The following is an 11,452-nucleotide window of genomic DNA, read 5'->3' on the forward strand; positions in this document are numbered from 1 at the left end:
CAATTACATATTTTGCAGCATTTCTCTAAAAAAAAAAAACAGCCCTGAGATCATTACATGGCATCATTTTCATTCCTCAGTACAGTAAAAACAAAACAAGAAAAAAGTGGCATTAATTAGCACAGACAATTCATTCAAAGTTAATTCACATTGCACACATATATACAAAATTAATACTGTAGGGTTGCATCCCACGGTATCTGTATTTGACCATGGTTTCAGATTCATATAATAAATAGCTTATAAGTGCATTACAATAAGTGGGACAGGTTGGTCACAAGATTCAAATTCACATTTTAATACTATGAAAAACAAAAGGCTTATTTTATAGTCATATCCCAGCATTTATCATATTTTGCCTTACTTCAAATAAATAGCATTATTTTTCAAGGAGTTTTAACTCTATAATGTAGAAAAGAATTTGCACATTCCATTTAATGTAAAACGTTTGACACCATGAATGTATCAAGTTATTTTCTCTCAATTCACTGTCACGGAAGGACACATAAAAAGAACATCTCTCTTGCAACCTCTATGCACCCCCTAGTGTGAGAAGCACTGTATTAAAGTATCATCTCTTGAGCGCCACCCACTCTTTTACAAGTTGAAATGTGAAAATGAAAACGTTAAAATAAAAGATAAAAAAAATAAAAATAAATAAATAAATACAATTAAAACTGAACTTTGCATCTGAATTTAAATTCTGTCACTATTATCATGTGAGCATGTTGTATTTGCAATTTCTTATTCGAGATTGTGGTGAAAATTAAATGTCAAATCATCAGTTTTATTTTATTTCTTTTTGACCAGGATGATGCATTGTTATAGTGAAAATTTAAATAAAATTGTTTAAAGGGGTCATATAATGGTACATGCACTTTTTCAAGTTGATTGTACTGAAATGTGTGTTGGCTGTGCCTGTACACAACCATTCTATTATGATAAAAATCCATCCAGTGTTTTTGTTTTAACCTCCTTGTATATTTTCCCCTGCCTCAAATCGAGCCGTTCGACCGTGTGACGTCACACGGTCGGACGCCCCTCCCAGGATTGTTGATTGACAGCAGTGTTTCAACACAGACCCGACCTCGCTCGTGAGCGAGCTGTCAATCATAGTCCGTCATCATTGTTGATACACTCGCCTAAGCGATTGTGGTGTTCTGTTCTTCGGTGTAATAACGAACACAGCAGTCATTTTGATGTTCCTAAATCTGAACCGCTGAAGATGCAGTGGCTGAGTTTTGTTTACGATGGGAATATTCCCCACGAGCAACGTCAATGCGTTCATGTTTGCGCGAATCATTTTTCACCAGACGAGGGTCGTTATAAACAAGGGTCAGTATAAAGCTGGTTTTGCTAAGAAGCTGCTGCTGAAAAAAGATTCGGTACCAACTATTTATATTCCCTCTGCACCTCCAGAAGAAGTAAGTGTAACGTTTTATTAACCTTTATATTAATCTTTGCAAATCGCTTGCACGCTTCACAATGAATGTGGCTAATGTTTACACTCAGGGTACATTACGGCATGTTTTCCATAACGTTACGACGTTCTCAATATAATTCATAATCTATAATTGGTGTGGTTGCACTACAGATGTGTCCTCAGAGACTCCCGCTGCCATTCTCTCTCCAAAATATACCCTCAACTGTTGTCAAGGCAACACTGTGCGTTGTGTCAAAAACGCCCCCAGAACGGATGGGCGGGGTGACCAAAGCTCATTATCATTTAAAGTCATATGCACTGAAACGGCGTGCTGAAAACAGAGCTGTTTTTGAGCAGGTAAAATTAGTGTTTTCTTAAAATACTAATGAGAATTTTTAATAAAAGTATATTACAAAGTTTTCATTTAGACCCTAAAGATTCATATTAACTTGTACAAAAATGGCATTATATGACCCCTTTAAATTAAATTTTGGCTCATATTTTGCAGAATTTTTAAAAATGAAATGGTTAATCAGGTTTTCATTTTTATCCTTTTATTAATTTATTTAAAAAAAAAAAAAAACTCAGATACATCTTGGATGGTCTGAGGGTGAGTAAATTATCAGCACATTTTTATTTTTGGGTGAACTATTCCTCGAACTAACATTATGGCTACTTTGGCTGCTTTAGAACAACTTACATGTATGAAGAGACAGTCAGTGTGTTAGTGAGTTAGGTCAAATGAAACAAACTAACTAGCAATTGCTAATATGACTTGGCTGCTTTTGAACAGATTATGTTGAATTTTTTATTTATTTAGTAAAACTAAACTAATAATCTAACAAACTAGCCATTGCAAATATGGCTTCTTTTGCAGCTTTTGAACCTATTATTAAAGCATTAGTTAGGTAATCTAAACGTACTAACAAACAAACTAACTAGTGATATTATGGCTACTTTGGCTGGTTTTGAACAACTTGGAAAGACAAAAGTTCACTGGAGGGTGAACTTTTGGACGGCACTTCACAGTACAGATGGACAGTGACCCGAAGCATACTGCGAAAGCAACCAAAGAGTTTTTTAAGGGAAAGAAGTGGAATGTTATGCAATGGCCAAGTCAATCACCTGACCTGAATCCGATTGAGCATGCATTTCACTTGCTGAAGACAAAACTGAAGGGAAAATGCCCCAAGAACAAGCAGGAACTGAAGACAGTTGCAGTAGAGGCCTGGCAGAGCATCACCAGGGATGAAACCCAGCGTCTGGTGATGTCTATGCATTCCAGACTTCAGGCTGTAACTGACTGCAAAGGATTTGCAACCAAGTATTAAAAAGTGAAAGTTTGATTTATGATTGTTAATCTGTCCCATTACTTTTGGTCCCTTAAAAAGTGGGAGGCACATATACAAACTGTTGTAATTCCTACACCGTTCACCTGATTTGAATGTAAATACCCTCAAATTAAAGCTGAAAGCCTGCAGTTAAAGCACATCTTGCTCATTTCAAATCCATTGTGGTGGTGTATAGAGCCAAAAAGATTAGAATTGTGTCGATGTCCCAATATTTATGGACCTGACTGTATAAGGTCATGGCTTATTTTTCAATTATTATTATTATGTTTATATTTACAATTGTATTTATGATCTAATTTATATTGGTATTTTTCCACCCGTTGTCGTAGAGTAATTTGTGTATCAGATGAGAATGATTAACAATATTTTTTATTATTACATTCTACATGATCTACATTCGCTATAATTTAACGGAGCATAAATCCAAATTCTGATGAGAATCACATTTTCTATGCATATAAAAGGAGCACGTCACTGTCATAAAAATATGCCTGGCATTCACAAGGATGCAGTTATTGCACAAAAGAATGTAATTTATTGCATACAGTCAATTTACACAACCAAAGTCTTATGAATGTGCAGTCTTTATTTATATAGCTGGTGCTTGAGGTAATGGACTATATAATAGGATGCAAATGGTGGAATAACCTGAAAATAACCTCTTGCACTGCACTTGACCTAGCCCATTGCACGTGGTGCGAGCGATTTCGCAAAACCCACTTGTGCCTAGACTTAAAGCATGCTTGCAAAAAATACCAAAACTTCATGGCCATGCTCACTGACTTGCGCTTATGCACTTAGTGCTAGTGCTCTTAAAATAGGGCCCTTCACCTTTAAACAAACAGGGATGGTGCGGACCAATTTTACATGTACATTTTAAGGATCATCATCTGCTCATCGTGTGTAAGACCATGCTGGAAAGTTCCAGGTGCTAGGCCAGGAAAAAATGCGCCTTTGCAGGCCTGAGGCTGACAATGCAGCTTGGTGCCAGAGCTTAGCCCAGGAAATGGTAGAGCATGCAGGGTAGGAAAGCTTGGTAAGATGCTTGGCTGTGCTGTGGTGGGGTAGGAGGATGGAAGAAGAGAAAGAGAAGGTGTGGGGAGTGCTGGATTCCCACATGAGAACTCCCCAGCAGCCTGAAATACAAGCAAATGAAAAGTTTAAATACAGTTCAAAGATTCTGTTATATTTAATGTACATAATTGTTAGACAAACTATATGATCAGCTTTCAAGTACTTCGTATATGATAAGTATATGTAAAAAATTATCAGGATTTTCCACAAGGCATTCGAATCGGCTAGCATTTGGGGTCCAAGGGGGATAGGATTTCTCAGGGCAATAGCATTTTGCACAACTCTGCATATTTTTTGATTATCCACATCTAAAAAGCAACCAATCAATCTTGTAATTGTATTTAACTACTTACTGCTCCCATTGAGACTGGTGTGTCACCTATTGAGCTGGTAGTGAGCAGTCTGGCCATACCCTGAACCATTGATGCACCGTTAGCCTAAGCACCATCTGGGGGTGCCATCAGCATCAGTTTTGGAGTCACTTTCTCTCCAGGATGGAATTGCTTTGAATTTGACTCCATACCAGACTTGGTCCACATTATCTGCACTGATCGAACCCCATCTGCAGTCTTCGGACTTCTCCGAGAGCTGACTGGCCCTTCCCTATGATTAGCTGGATCGGTAGATAAAGCGGCAGATGTTTGTGTGTTTGAAGGTGTTTCAGCAGTGGTGCTTGGAGTGGCTGCAACTTCAGGCTGTGTACTCGCAGGTAGACTCAGATGCTTGCGTTTCATTGGAGGGCCCTGAACATCCACGTTAATGGATACTGGCCCCAGTGCCTTACCTGTTGGCAAGGCTTTACTTACCTCAACAAGCTCCTCCAAAGTAATGTCTGAGTCAAGAGAGTTTTTTTGATCCCTCAATTTAGGAAGTTCTAATGGCTCTATGAAGTTGCTAATATCCTTATCAGTAGACGAAAATGAGGAGCTATAAAGATTGAAATCTTCTTTAAAAGGCTTTTTTATTGCCTCCAGAAGACTTCACTGAAGGAATGGTGGAAAGACAAATTTTATGTATCTGATAAGTAGTTTCCCTGCTTTGTCCCCCGAATCAAAATATGTCTGTCTTGCCCCGAGTAACCAAAACTCAACGTTCTGTGACAGAATAGTATTATACCTATATTTAACTGGGTAAACTCTCCAAGACCACTGGATGACATTTGGTGCATCAGCTCTGTTTCAGCACTTTTAATCCTCTTTTCCAATTCTATGAATTCTTGTGCTTTGACCTTTTTAATGAATGAGGCATATTGTATGATCCGCCCCCTAAGAACTGCTTTAAGCACCTCCCATACCATGACCACAGAGGACCGAAGACAATTTGGTTTCTACATAAACATTGACTTATGTCCTTAACATTTGTTGAAATTCAGGGTCTTGTAGAAGGGATGTGTTAAAGTGCCATCTATACAATTTTCATTTCTCTATATGAGGCAATATCTCTAACAAAACAAAGCATGATCTGAAACTAAAATGTTCCCAGTTAAGCAGACAGTGGTCGATGGAATAAGTTGAACTGATGAATAAAAAGGTATAGTCCCTCCCTGATGGATTCAGAAGTCTCCAAAAGTCTGCAAGACATCCGCTGAAATGTCCGTGTTGCTCTAAAGGACCTACATACATTTGCATCACTATGATCAAGGACTGGATTAATTTGTCTACACCCAAACCATATTATGAAGGATCACAGCAGCTTGTAGCTTCCCTTCATGATCTATAGATCTATATGATCTATAAAAGAGCTGATCATCAGCGTTGGGTGCATACATTTTAGCCAAAATAAGGCTTTTCCCCTGTATTTCAGCCAAAACAATAATGACTCTTCCTAAATTATCTTTGATCCATTTCAGACATTTGAATTGTAAATGCTTACATATCTATGTGATGACTCCTCTGTTCTTACTCAAGCCAGCACTACAAAACACATGCCCAAATGTGCAGTTCTTGAAGGAATGCTATATCATATTTTTTTTACACTTAAGGAAAGATACAACCTTCCTTCTTTTTATAGGGTGCCCCAGCCCACTAAGGTCTGAATACTTAGGACCATGTGATATATCAGTTTTTCTTTTTTAATAAATGTGCAAAAATGTCAACAATTCTGTGTTTTTCTGTCAATATGGGGTGCTGTGTGTACAATAATGAGGAAAAAAATTAACTTAAATGATTTTAGCAAATGGCTGCAATATAACAAAGAGTGAAAAATTTAAGAGGGTCTGAATACTTTCCGTACCCACTGTATACTAATCAAATCCGCTCATGCGTTTGAAGAACACAATTAGCTAGAGAGAACTATCCTCTTGCAGTTCTTATGTGAACCCCCTGGTTGGGAAACCCTTCTCCAAGACAATATTTATTATTTCCCTGATAATTATGTTAATATGCATGAGTTGCATACCTTTACATTAACAGACAATAACAAACTACATAGTACCATATATATCAAACTTGTGTGTCTTAGTCTCCAAGTTGTACCTTTTTTAGTTTTGTAGCGCTCAGTGGTTTCTTTCTTGCCCTGTAAAATGGAGAAAGGGCAATTTCTTGAACGTGAACTTAGTGGTCAAGTTTAATATCAGAAACTTCCACTTTGTTTGTTTTTGATAATTAACATACTTAGAGAACATAAAGAAACTCCCCAACTTTCTGATATCTGACTTTTCAAATGGAATAGTGGAAGAAGTGTAGAATCATACTTACACCACACCTGTGATGTGACCATGTGCTTTTCGAGTTTCTAGAAGCAGAATGCTATTGAGAACATGAAGGAACTCATCAGAAAATACTCACCATTTTGAACGCATTAGTAGGGACTATCCTTTTACTGTAACATCCACTTACTTATTTACAAGGGTTCAGACCCAATAGAAATTTAACATAGAGGATTGAGTTTTATATAATAAATGCAAGTACTTAAGCTACAGATGTCTACTTTTGGAACAAAAGCACTTTGTGACCAGTTATGCACTTGTAAATCTAAAATATAAAGAACTGAACTGTAACCTATTGATTTTTCAATTCAATATACTGCTCTCCTAATTTTCTGAGTATCTATAATTTGCTTTGTATACCTGGCCTGCATCCATCCTTTAGGCCAAAGTGGTTTAATATTAGCCTCCAGGAATGTTTTCAAATACTCCTCCAAACTAGAGCATACAGGCAACTCAAAGACATAGTTAGTCATCTTCAAATTAACTATCTCACAGAGCAACTCCCTGAAAAAACAACACAGTTTAGTAATGTATTATTCAGGCAGTCTTAACATTCAAGCATACACATAAGAAACCCAACCTGATTTCTTTGTTCCATCGGGATCTCTTGCGAGGCCCAAAGACTTGTTTTCCACTCTTCTTCTCTTCTTCCTCAGAGCCATCAATCATTCGCTGCTCCCTCTCTTTCTCAGCCTCTAGCCTTAAAAACACACAAACTACTTTCTCATATTTTTCATCGAGGATAAACATTAGTTGCATACAATAAAAATGTGCATTCTGTTAAAACAAGACATGATAGACTCATTAAATGTGTCAGGCTTTCTTACCCTCAATAAAGTACAGTGAAACTATAAAAGTGATTATTTAGAGTGTTTGATTCAAACAATAATATCACTGATTACTTGGCTGCTCTGTCTTCAGAGTGAGCTTGGCAGTGATTTTGGAAATGGGTGATCTGTTCTGACATGGACCTGGCAACCGCATTGTCAAGCTTCTGTCGCAGCTCCCTTAACTTTTCATCCTGATAAACACTTGACAAGTTAATCGAAACAGATGAGGTTAAGGTTCATACTCTATTGAGTTTTTAATCAACAAAAAGACCCTCCCTACCCTAACCCTTAAACCGAAACATTACCAATAGTGTCATAAAAGCAAATGTACAGTGATTGTTGAACCACATCATTTTGTGGTGCTCCCATGACACTTTCGGTCCTTTGCATCACAAGTGCAATGCTCTACCAGTTGAGCTACTGTGAAATGTGATCATGCTCAAAAGCTTGTAAATGTAGTTGGTTATGTATCGCAAACGTTAAAATGTATTGCTTACAAGTCATGTGCTATAGTAAAAGTGCTTAGATGTCATTATGAGCATTGTGTTAGGAACAGGCCAAAAAATCATTATGAACTGCTAATCTACTGTTTATAAAAGTAATTGTTTTAGGGCCTCCAGTGTTCATTTCACCAGGAAACTGCATCAATATGTACAACGAGCCCTGTAAAAATCTCCTTGCAAATATGTACTGTACCTACAGTAACATGATTCTATGAGACCAAGTTGTATTTTGAGCTTAAAGCTTAATTGTCGCCATGATTGTCCGGTAATTATTGGCTGCACTTTAAAAGGACAGAGACAAAGAAGTTCAAAGTTAAAATGTTTGAACTGGCATGCTGTAGTGGATCAATTTTCTATGTATTGAGTCATGTGAACTCAAAAGACAGAACTTTAATTTGTTTTGTTTTTTAGAATGTAATCCAAGTTTGCAATGCTGAGATTTTTGGTATAGTCACAGACCTGCTGTAGGTTGTGGAGCTTTTTGGCTCTTTTAACCAAAGTGCCTTTACTGCAAGACAGCTGCAATGCCAGGTAGGAGAAGATTCTGGTGCGTACTTTGCCACTAAGCTGTTTTGAGATCACCTCCACTCTGACCATACAAAGAGAAAGAGGTTGAGAGTATTTACATGCCTTTAGAAAAGGTGTAATTTCATGAAAATTTTATCAACCTATAAAAACAATGTAAGTTGTACAAGATGTAATAACTTAATCTAGTAAAACACTGTTGAGCTCTGAAGACAAAATCTCCATCTTATTTTGTCCTTCAATTGTCTTGACAGCCTAAAGGACAAAACGAGGGAACAAAACGAGGAAGAAAATAAGGCATGTACACCAACAAATTACAAAGCTCTTTTCTAATCCTCAGAGGCCGCACACTATACCCGAGCAAGTTCTTGAATGTGTTGCTCTAGTGTTGGAGGAAGACCATCAGCAAGTGATAAAGGGGGCTTTGTGGTGACTGACACTTTCAAAGCCTCTCCACTTTCCTCCAGCCTTGGAGAGCAGACGTTCTGCAGCTCACCCAAGATCCCGTCTAGGTCGAAGTCTTGCTCTGCTGCCTTAACCGCTTGAAGGAGGTAATCTGCACTGGCTGAACCAATGAGTGTGAGGAGAGGGTCTGCTGATATGGGCGGTTCTTGACCCTCAGCTTGCGTGATGGAGTCATTGAGAGCATCTGATACTGAATATCTGCAACTGCTGAAGCTTTTCCTTATGGATTTTCTTCAGCATCATACCAATATTTAGGGGCTTCTTGCTTTTCCTTTTCCTCTCCTCTGCTGAGGGCTTGTCTGGCGGGGTGCTGAGGAGGAGGCAGAAAAATTGCAATCAAAGATGGGAGTTTGAGAAAGGATGCTACAATTTGCAGTAGACCAAAGAAAATCAGATTTACTTCTTCCAGGCATCCTCTTCTTCATACTTAGTCAGGATGTCATCTTCTCTCTTTTTCTTGCCCATCTTAAACTCTTTTCCCTGCTTAAGCTTTCGTTTCTGTGAAGATGTATGTATTTTGAACAAATTTGCCATTTTAGTTTCTCCATAGTAGTAAGGGGTTAAGTGTACCCTGTTACCAATTGTTGGTACCATAAAACGGCCATCAGAATCAACATTTTTCATGAACATTTCTTCAATTACCAAAGTTGAGCCCTTAACCACTAAGCTACGCCTGGCACTATAGCAACTACGATCTTAAATGTGTTTTACAAACCTTGGGTTCAAAGTTATCATCCTCAAAATCATTTAGTTCCTCCTCCTCTCCCTTATCAGAGGCTGGCCGAAACTGCAGAGTTCCAGAGTTGATGTAGAACCCTCCATATTTGGTGGTAAGACAAACTGGCACAAATTCATCATACTATGGCATGCAAGAAAGCAAGTCAAAAAACTTTACCACAACATTTATACGCTATTTTGTTAAGTTAAATAATCTGACCAAATTGGCCTGAGACTCACAGCCTCAGAGTTATCACAAAATGAATCAGTGTCATCATAACCAAAACCCATATCCACCAGGTCCTCTAATCTGTCCTTTTTCTTTTTACAGCTTCGCCCTAAAAAAGAAAAAGGGTGTACACTTATTTAGTCGAGATTGCAGAAGAACAACCAAAAGCAAGCACCATGACATCATCATTCAGTATCTTTACAAGCCTGTATTTCAGTCTAGTGTCAATCTATTTCAGTTTACTTTAAAGGTGATTTAAGGGTTACCCTAATTAATTAAATGTGGAATTATAGATGGGTAAAATTCAGAAGGGTTATTCCATGTCAAATCAACCACATTTAATTTCAGGAACTTTCCTGCCTAAAATTTTGGATTTTGGATTTCATTTTAGAGTTTTGTAGATGTAGATCTTTGAAATCCAAAAACTAAATATATGTATTGCATTAACTGAGGAGCCAAATGTGTCACTTCTACTAAATTATAGTGTTTTGTACTTTCAAAAACAGAGATTTAGACATTATTGTTTTTTTATGGGAATAATTTAACACTTCTAGTTTAAATATAATTTTTACACCAGACTTTTGTTTTGAGGGACAAGTTTTTTTGAATGGGTAAATTTGAAGTAAATTATAAAATCAGATGGAGCCACACTGAGAGAGCCACAAACCAACCTATCTCTGTGTAAGCAAAAAAAAAAAAAAAAAAGAAAAGAAAAGAAAAATAAACTACCACAAGTTAAGCTCAATCAACAGTATCTGTGGCATATAGGCCATATAGGCAAAAAATGTAGGTTACAGTGAGGCCAATTTTTGGAGGGTTTATAAAAACACACATTAAATCTTCTCTTAAAGGGGTCATGACATGGTTTTTTTTATTGTATTATTATGTTCCCTTAGGTGCAATTATAGTATTAATATATTTTTTTTTAAGAAAAACTTTTAAAATCTAGTGATTTATGACCTTTTCCCACCCTGTTTCTCATCCTCTGATTCAAACAGTCTGTTTTGGGGGCGTTTTCCATTTAAGACTTCAGTGTTAACGCCCACTGTTATGATTGGCTATGTATCAATTATTGACGCCCCCAGCCAGAACAATATGCAAGTAAACTAAGTAAAAACACTGTGATTATTCATAATGAATGAAATTGCGCTTTAAAAAGTAGTTTAAAGTTTAAAATAGATTACTTACAGTTTGCGTCGTCGTTGTTCCCAGAATAGTCGGCACGGACTTATCTTTGAGCAACAGTTTTCTGGCAAAGCCAGCATCATATTGAGATTTGTTCTCAAAACAGTCATCCTTAAAATGTACAGAACAAACGCTTAAGTTAACACTGCCGTGACTGGGACATCCGAAAAAAATAAACTGCATCCATTTTTCCCTGACGTCTGGATCTTTCGGCAGCTTATTCAGAGGTTTTGTTTGACCACAGCCAGGAACAGCACATCTGTGTGGCATCGTAATTTTCCTGTTACAAGTAGTCTCTGTCAGAGCTCGCTGTCCATCGACTGAACACTTGTGAGGCGCACGGCGATACGAAATGAGCGTAGTTGTCTTGCGCTTAAATCGTAGTTATCTTGTGCTGGAGGCGGTCATATGCAAACGCTGTTACGTCACTTCTAACCGACAC

The 11,452-nt window shown here is 37.5% G+C and overlaps 1 pseudogene; it reads right to left on the reverse strand.

The window, feature by feature from the left end:
* Nucleotides 1-11,452, reverse strand: part of LOC127652159 (ubinuclein-1-like) — a 13,171-nt pseudogene continuing 1,719 nt past the window's right edge.

Source organism: Xyrauchen texanus, chromosome 11 (assembly GCF_025860055.1).
Source record: "Xyrauchen texanus isolate HMW12.3.18 chromosome 11, RBS_HiC_50CHRs, whole genome shotgun sequence".
Lineage (NCBI taxonomy): Eukaryota > Metazoa > Chordata > Actinopteri > Cypriniformes > Catostomidae > Xyrauchen > Xyrauchen texanus.